The 14,162-nt window shown below is 42.1% G+C and overlaps 1 protein-coding gene across 8 annotated transcripts in view; it reads right to left on the bottom strand.

The window, feature by feature from the left end:
* c40h15orf39 (chromosome 40 C15orf39 homolog) overlaps positions 1–14,162 on the bottom strand; it is a 90,918-nt gene that overhangs the window by 29,769 nt on the left and 46,987 nt on the right. Inside the window, exon 1 of one of the 8 annotated variants that reach the window (XM_043680624.1) lies at positions 159–411. The exons of the other annotated variants lie outside the window; for them this stretch is intronic. The gene's annotated coding sequence lies outside the window, so the exon portion shown is untranslated. Of the gene's footprint in view, positions 1–158; positions 412–14,162 lie in introns of those variants that run through there. 8 annotated transcript variants of the gene reach the window in all.

The following is a 14,162-nucleotide window of genomic DNA, read 5'->3' on the forward strand; positions in this document are numbered from 1 at the left end:
CACACACCCACTCTCACTGATACCACGCCACAGACCCTCTGATGACTGACAGCCTCCAGACACCCCCATCCCTTAACATCAGCGCCCCACACACAGAAACAATAATATAGACATATATAATGTATACAGTATATAATCTCCCCCTCCCCTCAGCTCACCTCTCCGTTACGATCGACTGATTCTCTCACAGCGCCGTGAATCTAGAATGTAATGTTTATTTCCTTCATTGCTGCCCCCGCTCTAACTCCCTGTGGCAGCTACCGACTCTCTCTCTCACACATACCGCACTGAGGCGGAGAGCCCGCTCTGCTGCTGAAAGAAGCGGCCGGCCGGCCCGCGCTAACCGGCCCCACTTTTCAAATCTCTCCGTAGGCGGGAGCGCTCGCGCAGAGCGGGGAAGGATGGGAGGGGGAGGGGGTGGGGTGGGGAAGGACGGGGTCACGTGTGCATTGCATCGGCCCGCCACGGCAGTGGGTGGGGTTTCCGACTAGGAGGCGCGGTTATGTCACGGCTCGATCGCACCGCACGGCGGAAGGAGGCGTGGCTAGGCCCAGAAGCGTGCAGTAGGGGGGGGCGTGGCTGCCTTCCGGAGAGGCGGCGTGGGGGCGGGCACCGCCTATCACGTGGGCGCCAACCCACTATAAAAATGCACCAACGCACAGTACCTTCTCAGTCGGTGTGGGTTATGTGGGTGTGGTAGGTGCTGCCTTCTGTGAGCTGAAGATAGTAATTTAGAGTGAAGGCTTTTAAAGCAAAGTTCATGGAGAGTCAGATGGCAGGCAGGTGGTGTAAAGCCTTTTAGCATTTGACACAGGCCGTTCGGCCCTTTGAGCTTGCTGCTCTGTTCACTGGGGTCATGATTTGACACTTGTTCCATTTACTTTCCTGTATTTTTCCCATAACCCTTGGTTTCCTGCCTAGTCAAGAATCTACTTAGCTCAAGGATTCTTCTCCTGTGGCAGGATCTTCTAGAGAAAAAAAATAATCCTTAACAGGAGTTGGGAGGTCATGTTGTGGCTGTACAGGGTGTTGGTTAGGCCACTGTTAGAATATTGTGTGCAATTCTGGTCTCCTTCCTATTGGAAAGATGTTGTGAAACTTGAAAGGGTTCAGAAAAGGTTTACAAGGATGTTGCCAGGGTTGGAGGATTTTAGCTATAGGGAGAGGTTGATCAGGCTAGGGCTGTTTTCCCTGGAGGCTGAGGGGTGACCTTGTACAAGTTTACAAAAACATGAAGGGCATGGATAGAATAAATAGACAGTCTTTCCCCTGGGGTTGGGGAGTCCAGAACTAGAAGGCATAGGTTTAGGGTGAGGGGGGAAAGAGAAAAGACCTAAGGAGCAACTCTTTCAGAGGGTGGTATGTGTATGGAATGAGCTAGAGGAAGTGGAGGCTGGTACAATTGCAACATTTAAAAGGCATTTGGGTGGGTATATGAATAGGAAGGGTTTGGAGGGATATGAGCTGAGTGCTGGTAAGTGTGGCTAGATTGGGTTGGGATATCTAGTCAGCATAGACAGGTTGGAAGGGTCTGTTTCTGTGCTGTACAGTTCTATGACTAATTTTTCTAAAGAAAAGATGGGTAGGGGATGTCTCTTGCACTCTGTCTTGCTGTTTCCTATGTTGTAATGTTAACTACTTTATTGACTCTGAAATACTTGTAGAGAGTGAGGATTGCAGATGTGGAAGGTACAAATTGTGATGGTCTGAATGTAGTCTTGAATTTCCAAATGAAAGATGGGTTGCAGTTCACTTCAATACTGTGGCAGGTCATGTACAGAAAGGTCAGGGTGGAAGCCAGGTAGCTGATTAAAGTGATTAATGTTGGGATTTTTGAGGTCATGCCTGTGTACTGCATGAGGGTGTTTTGCCAAACAATCACCGACTCTAAATTTGCCCCCTCAATGTGGAGGTGACCATATATTGAAAAGTAAATACTGTATATTTAAGATCAAGCATGCACTGTTTAATGAAAAGTATGACTAAATGGCTGTTCCACTTGGTGGAATGTTTGGGGATTGGCTGTTAATTTTAACTTATGGATGTTGCTGGCTGGCTAAACCAGTGTTTATTCACCTTGAGAAGGTGATGAGCTATCTTCTGAACCACTGCAGACTGTGAAGTGGGTATACCCACGGTTGTTAGGGAGGGGCTTCTGGATTTCTGACCCAGTGACTGGAGGAATGGTGACCATATAACTTCAAGTCGGGGTTGTACATGTCTTCAAAAGGAACTTGCAAGTCGTGATGTTCCTAAGGCCTTGCTCTTGTTCAGGGTAAATCTATTGAAGAGTAGCTTCACATTGCAGTTTGAGATATCTTCCAAATGAGACCAAGCTGTAACTATGCTTGCCACCTTAATTGCACAGGGCCCCATTACATTTGAAATCTGCCTTTTGATTAGTGCTCCAGTTTTTGACTAGCAGCTCTATTGCCATGTCAGATTGTTGGGATTGACTATTTCCTCACCAGAACCAGTGGTTGTGGACTGTAGTACTCGGTACTGTGGGGACAGGTACTGACAGTGTTGAGGTGAACATGAATCAATGGTGTCTGAAAGTGAGTGTTCTCCCCATGCCATCTTTAAAAATGTTAATCTATATAAAAGGAAGAAAGACTTGCATTTAATAGCACTTGTGTAGTACTTCTGAGCATGTTGGAACATGCTTAACAAAAACTGATAGAACTGTTGATGCTGTAAATCAAACAAAAACTGAAATTTAGAAAAGCTCAGAAGGATCACTTGACCTGAAACATTAACTCTGATTTCTCTCCTCAGATGCTGCCAGACCTACTGATCTCCTACAGCAATTTACTTTTTGTTTCTAAAGTACTCCACAGCCAGTTAAGTTTGTTTTTCTTGAATGCAGGCATTCTGATAAGGTAGCAGCTAACTTTTTGTGCACAAACTCCCTCAAATAGTAATGCTAATGGCCAGATAATCTTTGACATTGACAGTTGGGTAAATGTTAGTCATAGGGTTATACAGCACAGAAACAACTTGTACATATTGATCAGATATCCTAAATAAATCTAGTCCCAGCATTTGGCCTGTATCCCTCTAAATCCATTCTATTCATGTACCCTTTAAGATACAATTACAACATTTAAAATGCATCTGCCTCCACCATTCCCTCTGGCAACTGATTTACAGATAACTCTTATTTTGCTTTAACTCCACTGCATTTAACTCCAATATTCTCCATCAAATAAGATCTGTTTACATTAGAGAAAACCAATAATGCATCAATTGAGCTTGCAGTAGCACCTCTGATACTGTGAACTTGTGTGGCTTGAACATAGAACCTGGTGTCTCAGAGACAAGAATATGATCAACAGAGCCACATCTAATCATATTTGGTGTGGCAAAATAATAGTAGTCCATCCAATAAGTTGAGTTAAGCAGGGAGATCCAATAACAAATATCTTAAGGTACAGATGCATCCAGCAGCAGCAATAATATAATTGAATACCAATACTTGTCTGCTCTGAATTTAATTACTAATGATTCTATTTACCTTTGACATCTACACAAGATTCAACATAATGAAAATCAGTAAACCCTAACAGTCATGACAATGAGCACTGCAAAACTTGTGGCATTTAGTAATACCATTTTCTCCTTCATACCACCTTTTGCAGTGGACTTCATTCCCTATGACGTTGCTTTTTATACACGTGCTGTCTGTGAGGGTATCGAATGTCCTTGTAGATACATGTGACCTATGAGTAGCAATTACCTACTTGCTGTCATGTGCTATGCTATCTCTTTGGCAGATTATTAAATACTGCTCAAGATTTTTATGTAACACAACTTGCATTTATTGACAAATGCACAATCAAATAAAACAGATTTGCTCCTATTGTATTACACAAATCTAATGACCAATGTGCTTCTGGAGTAGTTGGCCTTTTGTTTGACTTTTGAAATAAATTTATCATTTGCTTAAAGTTCTAATGTGGGCAATGTCCATTCTGTCATGCCATGCAAATTGCAATTTCTTCATTGAACACTCACTGAGTCATCAAATTAAAGTTGGATAAGGTCACACTTAAAAGAACTTTGCTAGGTGATTTGACAAAAGAAAGCATAAATTTAAAGCAAATTAGACAGACCTTAAAAATATCAGCGTGCAAACAATTCAAAGACTTGGAATCACAGACTGATACAGCTCAGAAGGAGGCCATCCACCCTTTCATGGTTATTGTGGGTGATAGAACAAGCTTTTCAATTTAGCTGGTCACCCTGCTGTTGTCATTGAATCCATTCCCACCATCCTTCAGCCAATATCTTCCAGAGGATCTCTTTCCACATTAACTTTGTAGATGTATTAATTACGTATCCGTGCCACACAGACACCATCAGGCCATGGAGTTGGCTGATGTCATTAGCGCTGAAGTAATGGTTAGGACGATTAGATTAGATTAGATTCTCTACAGTGTGGAAACAGGCCCTTCAGCCCAACCAGTCCACACCGACCCTCCGAAGAGCAACCCACCCAGACCCATTTCCCTCTGACTGAAGCACCTAACACTATGGTTAAAAACAATGACTGCAGATGCTGGAAACCAGATTCTGGATCAGTGGTGCTGGAAGAGCACAGCAATTCAGGCAGCATTCCTGATGAAGGGCTTTTGCCCGAAACGTCAATTTTGTCTGTCCTCGGATGCTGCCTGAATTGCTGTGCTCTTCCAGCACCACTGATCCAGAACCTAACACTATGGGCAATTTAGCATAGCCAATTCACCTCACCTGCACATCTTTGGACAGTGGAAGGAAACCAGAGCACCTGGAGAAAACCCACGCAGACACACAGAAAATGTGCAAACTCCACACAGGCAGTCGACCGATTGACTTCTTCATTGTTGGGTCAGGAAGTACAAAATGAATAAAGTTTCAGCACCCGCCATGCCAATCAGAAGCGCACCTTGCCTGACAAAGGTGACTATTGTGATTCAAAAAGATCCTACTTCTAGTACCCCTACCCCTGACCTATGGCTAAACAAATTGATTAAAAATATCTAGAATTGCATTAGAAGCAGTTTAGAGAGAGTGCTTCACTCAAATTACGTAGTCGTGGCTAAGTGATTAAAGCGATGGGTTAGAAATTCAAGTGTACGCTTGAATCCTGCTGACTACAGTTCTCTTTGTCTTTGTTACAGGATCTTGTGGTATAGTGGTTGTGTCCCAACCTCTAAGTTGGAAGGTCTGACTTCCTATTGGCCCAAGCATGTGATATCATGTGACTGAACAGGTTGAATAAAAATATCTCCTTTTAAAGTTCAAAAGGATCTTGTGGCACAATGGCAGTGTCCCCACCTCTGGGTCAGAAGGTGCAGGTTCACACCCCAGAGTTATGTCAAAGCAGGTCAATTTAAGGTTTTCTTATCTTATAGTGAACATTAAAAGTATCAATTACTGTGATACTGGTCAATTGTGGAAATGATCACATGCAGGAAATCAGTGTATTCAGGAATAAAGAGATTTCATACCTGTTTGAGAATGCACAACTTTTACTAATTTACAACTAGCAAATTACCCTTTTGATATTGACACTATGAAAAAAGATATATAATGGTTAGTAAACTATCCCTTTTAAGACCAAAGAGCAATGATTTTACATTCGAATTTATAACTTTATGGAACATTTCAAAGAATTGTGCTCGCTGCTATTTTAATCTTTTGGATTTTGACACGTATACTTAAGTCTAAGAATAACATAACCGAAGTTAAGCTGAAGACAAATTTTGCGTATTTCTTTTCAAATTTACATCATTATAAGATTTCTACGAGCACCAGCCCGTGTCCTTTTTCGAAGAAGTCATATTTGACTCAAACGTTGCCTCTGGAGACATAAGCACAGATGATGCCAGAGCTGCTGTGTTTCTCCAGCACATAGTTTTTATTTCAGATCTCCAGCATCAGCCGTACTTTGCTTTTATTGCTCAATCCATTCTGGTGTCTGGTTAGCAACATTCCAAGTATGTTTACACAATAGTTACCTTCCTCCACTTATATGAATAGGGTTTCGAGGGATATGGGCCAAATACTGACAAATGGGATTAGTTCTGATTGGGATGTCTGGTCAACATGGACAAGTTGGACTGAAGGGTCTGTTTCTGTGCTGTATAACTCCATGACTCTATGACTAAACAGTCATCGCTCAAATTATTGTCAATGTTATTTAGCCATGTTCTCTCATTCCTATAATGTACACCTCTGGAAATGTGTTGCTGGAAAAGCGCAGCAGGTCAGGCAGCATCCAGGGAACAGGAGAATCGACGTTTCGGGCATAAGCCCTTCTTCAGGAATGGCTTCTCCTGTTCCCTGGATGCTGCCTGACCTGCTGCGCTTTTCCAGCAACACATTTCCAGCTCTGATCTCCAGCATCTGCAGATCTCACTTTCTCCTATAATGTACACCCTCCAGTTTCTCTTACATGTTGAATTGTCTTTTACCTTGAGTCAAAGTCCTATGATATTATACGTATGCAGGAATTCATAACATTGTATTTCTACAACAACTCTTGGCAGTTTTGGAGTTCAGTTTCCCAATTCAAGCATAAAATGCTAAATCTGCAGTATCCTATATCTGCCTGTTTTTGTATTGGATAATTAAAGTGACATCTTATGTGTCTTTGAAAAGGCACAATGGGAAGAATGTGGCAGACAGCCAGTATTCCATGTAAAAGTATTTGGAGCCAAGCCTTCTGCATGCTTGAAATTTAATAGAGGTGCTTTTTATACTGAATGAATATAAAAGGAACAATTCGGCTTGGGTGTAGTACTCATTTGATTTCTACTCCAGCATTTATGACTTGAAAATGTAAGTGTTTAATTGACACAGATAGTAAATCAGTTACTGAAAAGAAAGAATGCTGGCGATCACAGTTGGCCAGGGAGCACACGTGGAGAGAAAGCAAGCTAACGTTTGAGTCTAAATGATTCAGCAGATAGCTCGGTTGGCTGGATGGCGATGCACAGTGAAGCCAACAGCTCGGGTCCAATTCCCGACCAGCTATGAAGGAGTCTCCTGGTCAACTTCTCCCCTCATCTGAGGCATGGTGACCCTCAGATTAAACCCACCACCAGCTGTCTCTCTCTGATGATAGGATGGAACTGTGGTGATTTTACTTTTTTATAGTAAATGTTTTTTGATCCTCAAAAATGTCAGATTTCACATAAAAGGTAAACCCGTGAATCTGATTTCATTTCCCTTCAAAAGAAGAACATGGATTTTACAACTGAAATTCCCCAACTGAGCACCTCGGAATTGATATTAGTACACAGCGATTGGATTTTAATGTGTAGCTGAAGTACAAATTCAGATTTAGTTTTCAATAATATTTTTTAAACTTCTTTTAGGGAATGTGGATTTTGTTGGTCTTCCTCACTTACCTCAAACTGAGTGGCTTGTTAGGCCATTGCACAGGGCAGTTGGAAGTCAACCCGAGGACAGGAGTCTGGAGTCACATGTAGACCAGGTAGAGAGAAAGAGTGGAGAAAGTGAGGACTGCAGATGCTAGAGATCAGAATCGAGAGTGTGGTGCTGGAAAAGCACAGCAGGTCTGGCAGCATCTGAGGCGCAGGAGAATCGCGCTTCGGCATCAGGAATGAGCTGATGAAGGGCTTATGCCCGAAATGTCAGTTCTCCTGCTCCTTGGATGCTGCCTGATCAGCTGTGCTTTTCCAGCTCCACACTCTCGACACAAATGTCACAGTGCCTTCCTTAAACTGTATTAGTGAACCAGATTTGTTTTTACAACAAATGGTGATAGCTGTTATGTTCATTATTATTACGGGCAGCTTTATATATCAGATTTATTCATTGAATTCAAATTCCACCACCTGCCATAGTGGGATTTGAACTAATATCCTTAGAGCATGAGTCTGCGTCTCTGAGTTGCTATTCCAGTCACATGATCAATTTGCCACCATCACCCCATATTATTAACATTTTATATGAATATTGCAAGATTGCCAGTATTTATATAACTATTCGTTTCACAATGTAACAAAATGTTTTCCATTCATTAAATACTTTTGAACTGTAGTCTCTGTGTAATGTTAAAAAAATGTAACAGCCACTGTAATGCACACAAAGTTTACATAGCAACAACGTGATAATGACCAGATAACCTGTTTGTTGAAGGATAAAGATTAATGGAGACAGCTTCCCTGCTCTACATCAGAATTGAGTCACAACATCTTTCATCTCTATCTTAGAGGTTAAGCAGTGTCTGAGTTTACTATGAAGGTTACACTTTGTCAACCTTGTCTTCTTTACTGAGGCATGACCCCCAGGTTACACTGACCATCCCTTAATGAGAGAGCAGCCCTAACGGTCTCTGGGACTGTGGCAATTTTACCTTTTAGAGGATAAATGGGGCAACAAACTAATTTCTCATTTAAAAGTCAGCACCGTCAGTAGCATAGTACTCCCTCAGTGCTTCACTGGAAGATTAGCCTTCCTGTGTGTGTTCAAATCCTGGAATAGTTCTTCAGTCCTCAACCTCCGTCTCAGAGACAAGTGTGCTACTAACAGAACCAGAAGTCTCACAACATCAGGTTATGGTCCAACAGATTTATTTTAAATCACAAGCTTTAGGAACACTGCTGTGCTCTGAAAGCTTGAGATTTCAAATAAACCTGTTGGATTATAACTATGTGTCGTGTGGCTTCTGACAAAGTCTGAGATGCGTAACCCTCACTTATGGCAATATAAGGGGTGATCTCCATACAGAGCTGGAAATGTGTTGCTGGAAAAGCGCAGCAGGTCAGGCAGCATCCAGGGAACAGGAGAATCGACGTTTCGGGCATAAGCCTCCATACAACTGGACATAATGGCAGAGATTTCAATCTGCTCTGTCTCATTGATCCTCTGGGGCTGTTTGCAGATTCTTGGGAATTTTAGATTAGATTACTTACAGTGTGGAAACAGGCCCTTCGGCCCAACAAGTCCACACCGACCCGCCGAAGCGCAACCCACCCATACCCCTACCTTTACCCCTTTAACCTATCACTACGGGCAATTTAGCATGGCCAATTCACCTGACCCGCACATCTTTGGACTGTGGGAGGAAACCGGAGCACCTGGAGGAAACCCACGCAGACACGGGGAGAATGTGCAAACTCCACACAGTCAGTCGCCTGAGTCGGGAATTGAACCCGGGTCTACAGGCGCTGTGAGGCAGCAGTGCTAACCACTGGGCCACCGTGCCGCCTGTGAATCTGGATTCTTGTGAATCTGGACTTTCTCCTGGGAACCCCACATCCCACTTTTTGAAAGATACCAGTTGCTCAGAGGAAAGTGGCATTATCACTGCAGCAACCACATTTGCTTTGATTTAGAATGCTGGTAATTCAGCAAATATAAAAAACTAATGTCAGGAACCCACACAAATGTTATTTAGGAAGACCTCAAAAAGGCATTTGATTGTTTTACACAATAAACTTTCTCAAATGAGAAATTGCAGCAAATCGGACGGACCTTGGTATTGATTTTTGAGATGTGAGTCCCACACTTGTTACCTATCTCTAATCGAGCCAATTATATAATGATCTGATGTGTAAAACCCAATTCAAATGAATTGAAAACTACCTGCAAATGTTACAGTTCCATGGTTCTTAAAATTGCCATCCATCATAAACAATAACTGCTCTCCTTCCAAACATGCGGTCCTGTAAAGGAATGCCAGCAGCCTAGGATAAGATGTACCAACTACATATAATTCCTACGGTTGTGCTAAAATGAGATTACTTTTGCAGATGGATGCCTAATGTAAAAGCCTATATACAACTATATTGGCATTGATGCTTCAGATCTCACACTTCACAGGTATTAAAAGAAAGTGAATGTCCTGTGCCTCAAAGCATGATTTGGAGATGCCGGTGTTGGACTGGGGTGTACAAAGTTAAAAATCTCACAACACCAGGTTATAATTCAACAGATTTATTTGGAAGCACGAGCTTTTGGGGCGCAGATTCTTCAACAGGTGATTGTTGAGTATAAGATCATAAGACACAGAATTTATAGCAAAAATGGAACAGTATAATTTACTGTGGATAGTAAACTTGTGCGATAAATTAAGTGTCATACGATCTTATACTCCACAACCACTTGCTGAAGGAGCAGCACTCAGAAAGCTAGTGCTTCCAATTAAATCTGTTGGACTATAACCTGGTGTTGTGTGATTATTAACTTTGCCTAAAGGCAGTATTTCTGTGACCAATGACTCTTCTGACTGAATTTTAAACAAAGGCGTCTTTAAATCCATTGGGTGAATATGCAGATACTGCAATCTGGAATGCATCAGGAAATTGACATATTGATCTCTGCTGAGTTACTAATTGCAGTGGTCTTTTAAATGAACAAGGAATGTTAGGAATGCTAGTTCTCATTCTGATCCCATGACCCTCCTCGCAAACTCACAAGGCTTCATGTATGGAGATAAAACAAAGAATTGCAAATGCTGGAAATTTGAAACAAAATCAAACAGAAATTCCTGGAGAAGCTCATTTGTCTGACAGCATCTGTGGATGGAAAACAGATTTAATATTTCAAGTCTGGTGACCCTTCTTCAGAACTGAAACTGTTCTGGAAAGGGCTAGACTTAGAGTACTGAAACCAACAAATGCTGGACATCACCAGTAGGTCAGACAGCAGCCATGGAGACAGAACAAACTTATGTTTCAAGTCAAGATGACTTTTCATCAGAGCGCGTCATGAGAGTCACCTAGAATTCTCAGTGTTAACTTGCTTTCTCTACATTGATGTAAATGTGTTGCTGGAAAAGCGCAGCAGGTCAGGCAGCATCCAAGGAACAGGAGAATCGACGTTTCGGGCATAAGCCCTTCTTCAGGCTTATGCCCGAAACGTCGATTCTCCTGTTCCTTGGATGCTGCCTGACCTGCTGCGCTTTTCCAGCAACACATTTTCAGCTCTGATCTCCAGCATCTGCAGCCCTCACTTTCTTCTCTACATTGATGCTGTCTGACCTGCTGTGATCTCCAGCATTTGTTGTTTTCAGTATAGATTCCAGCATCTGCAGTAATTTGCTCCTCTACACTCTTAGCATAATTTAGTAAGAGAAGCAAAAGTGATATAAGGATATACTTGCATGCAGCAAGTGGTCACTCTACAATTGCTTGGTGGCTCAGTGGTTAGCACTGTTGCCTCACAGTGTGGAGTTTGCATATTCTCCCAGTGTCTGTGTGAGTTTCCTCCCACAGTCCATGGATGGGTATATGAATAGGAAGGGTTTGGAGGGATATGGGCCGGGTGCTGGCAAGTGGGACAAGATTGGGTTGGGACTGAAGGGTCTGTTTCCATGCTGTACAAATCTATGACTCTATGTGTAGGTTAGGTGAATTGGTCATGTTAAATTGCCCAATGCGTTCAGGGATATGTAGATAAGGTGCATTAGTCAGGGATAAATGTAGAGGTTTGGGTGGGGTATTCTTCGTAGGATCAGTGTAGTCTTGTTAGGCCAAAGAGCCTATTTCCACTGAAGAGATTTTATTCTATTCTTTGATTGCTGCAGTGTTGTGGAACCATTCAAAATAGAGTTAGACGATTTTTTTTGAATAGGTGCAATATGCAGGGCTATGGGGAGAGGGCAAAATGCTCATTCAGAGAGCTGGTGAAGACACAATAGGCTGAATGGGCTCCTTTTGCATTGTAACAATTCTGTGATTCTGGAAGTAAAAGATCCCAAGGTAGTATTCAAAGGAGAGTGGAGTTGCTGTGGAATTCCTAGTCAACATCTATCTCTCCACCCGTACTTATGAAATACATATGTTCCTTATTGTATAACTCTGTGTGCAAATTGCCTCATGTATTTGCTGGCACAGCATGAGTCTAATTAATTAACTATAAAAACCTTTTCAGATAATCTGAGATTATGAAAGGTGATATTTGAATGCAGTCCTTTCCTTAATGCAATTTGAGGTTTAAAGTTGGATTTAGGGGATGTCAGTTATCAATGTGAAAGCATATTTCTTTTGTACCTGGTCCAATTACATCAATTTGGAAGCAGCAGGTGCAAGCAATGGATACTCACACTGGTTCTAGTCCCATCTGCTGCAGACGAGTGTGATAACAACTCTGAACAAGTTGATTGGAAAAGTAGATTAAATAAAGCATTAAAAAGATTAGGAAGTATCTCAAAGGGCATAGCGTCCCTGTTTCTGAACCATCTGCTGCAGACCTCACTTTCTCCTCTGAACCAGGAGACTCAGGTTCAAGTCCCACCGGTTTCAGAGGTAAATAATAACATCACTGCGCAGGTGACTAGAAAATAGTTAAAAATCACACAACACCAGGTTATGGAAGCACTAGCACTAGCTGCTCCTTCCACCTGATGAAGGAGAGGCGCTCCGAAAGCCAATGCTTCCAAATAAACCTGTTGGACTATAACCTGGTGCTGTGTGATTTTTAACTTTGTGCATCCTAGACCAACACTAGCATCTCCAAATTTTGATTAGAAAATAGTTTGAGAAAAATTTTCAAAAGTATCTCAACCATTTAAGAACACAGAAGTTTAAAAAAGAAGAAAATGATGGTTTTGTATTTTGAAGCCTGCAAGGAAGCATTGGCCTTCACTTGCCAACGTTATATGTAACATGTTTATTTTGTATTATGCTAAACCAAATTAACTTTACGTGGGGAAACAATTAAATTCCCATGCCATTTAAAATATCTGTGCCTGCGAAGGAGAAATGTGAGTTGTGATTGTACTGGCTCCAATGAGATTGTAACAAGGACATCTCTGACAAGCAGACAAATTGTTCAGAATTTTTGTATGTAGACAGCAATTTGTTGCATACGTGAAGATGTCTAGAGACTAACCCCTGTGCTGATATGGCAAATTACCAAGGAACAAAGAAGGACATTGTGCGAACAGGAGTGGAGGCAGACGGGCATCAACACTTCTGAAGTGTGTGATTAGCTCTTGAAAACAATGGACTTTCAAAGAGCTCAGGGTCCTTCATGGTGGTTAGCACAGGGATAAGGATGAATGAATACCAAATGTCTGATTTTGTAATCCAAGATCAATAGAGTTAAGCAGGCAGAGTTTCTAATCAAATGGGTTATAAAAACCTAAATAACACGAGAAGATACTCCTGTAGAGAAGCATGAGGCGAGATAATTGTCTCCTGGTAATCCTTGTAAATGCAAGTGAGCATAAATCAGTGTTTTGTAATGTAAATCAAGGTTAGATCACACATTGAATAAATGTTAATCAGACGCAGTGACTCCATCTGGATCAAGCTAATTGGGAATCAGATATTCACTATATCATCCAATCCCTACAATGGAGGCAGGCCATTCAGCCCATCAAGTCCACACCTACCCTCTGAAGAGCATCCTATCTAATACCTGTAATCTTACATTTCCCATGGCTAACCCAGCCAGCCTGCAATTCCCTGCACATAATGGTAAATTTAGCACAGCCAATCCACTCAACCTACACATCTTTGGATTGTGGGAAGAAACTAGAGCACCTAAAGGAAACCCATGCAGACAAGGGGAGAATGTGCAAACTCCACCCAGACAGTCTCCTGAGGCTAGAATTGAACCTGGGATCCAGGTGCTGTGAGGCAGCAGTGCTAACAACTGAGCCACCGTGCTACCAACCTGTTTCACGTTTGCTGCTTTAAACAGCATGCAATATCAGGCTTTTTTTGGATCAGACATCATTTGAAGAAAATTAATTACCTTTGGTGCAAAGGTGCTTGTGTACAGATGGCATAAATCCCTGTACACCAAAATGCGACCTTATTCAATTTACAATAATCGTTTTCTGCCTGTGGCATTGATAATTTGCATATGGCGTCCCACAGCTGTGAACACAAATCCCACAAATTTGGTCTGCTGGCACTCCATCGATGCAACATATTTTAAAAGCTGAGAACATAGCCATCCTGGTTCAGTTAATTTTTGGAGGGGGTGTGTGATATCAATGTCAAAATGGCTGCCTGCACAGATTTTGGATTAGTAGTGCTGGAAGAGCATAGCAGTTCAGGCAGCATTCGAGGAGCAGCAAAATCGATGTTTCGGGAAAAAGCCCTTCATCAGGAATAAAGTAGAGAGCCTGAAGCGTGGAGAGATAAGCTAGAGGAGGGTGGGGGTGGGGGTGGGGAGAAAGTAGCATGGAGTAC

This window comes from Chiloscyllium plagiosum, chromosome 40, assembly GCF_004010195.1.
Source record: "Chiloscyllium plagiosum isolate BGI_BamShark_2017 chromosome 40, ASM401019v2, whole genome shotgun sequence".
In the NCBI taxonomy this organism is placed as follows: Eukaryota; Metazoa; Chordata; class Chondrichthyes; order Orectolobiformes; family Hemiscylliidae; genus Chiloscyllium; species Chiloscyllium plagiosum.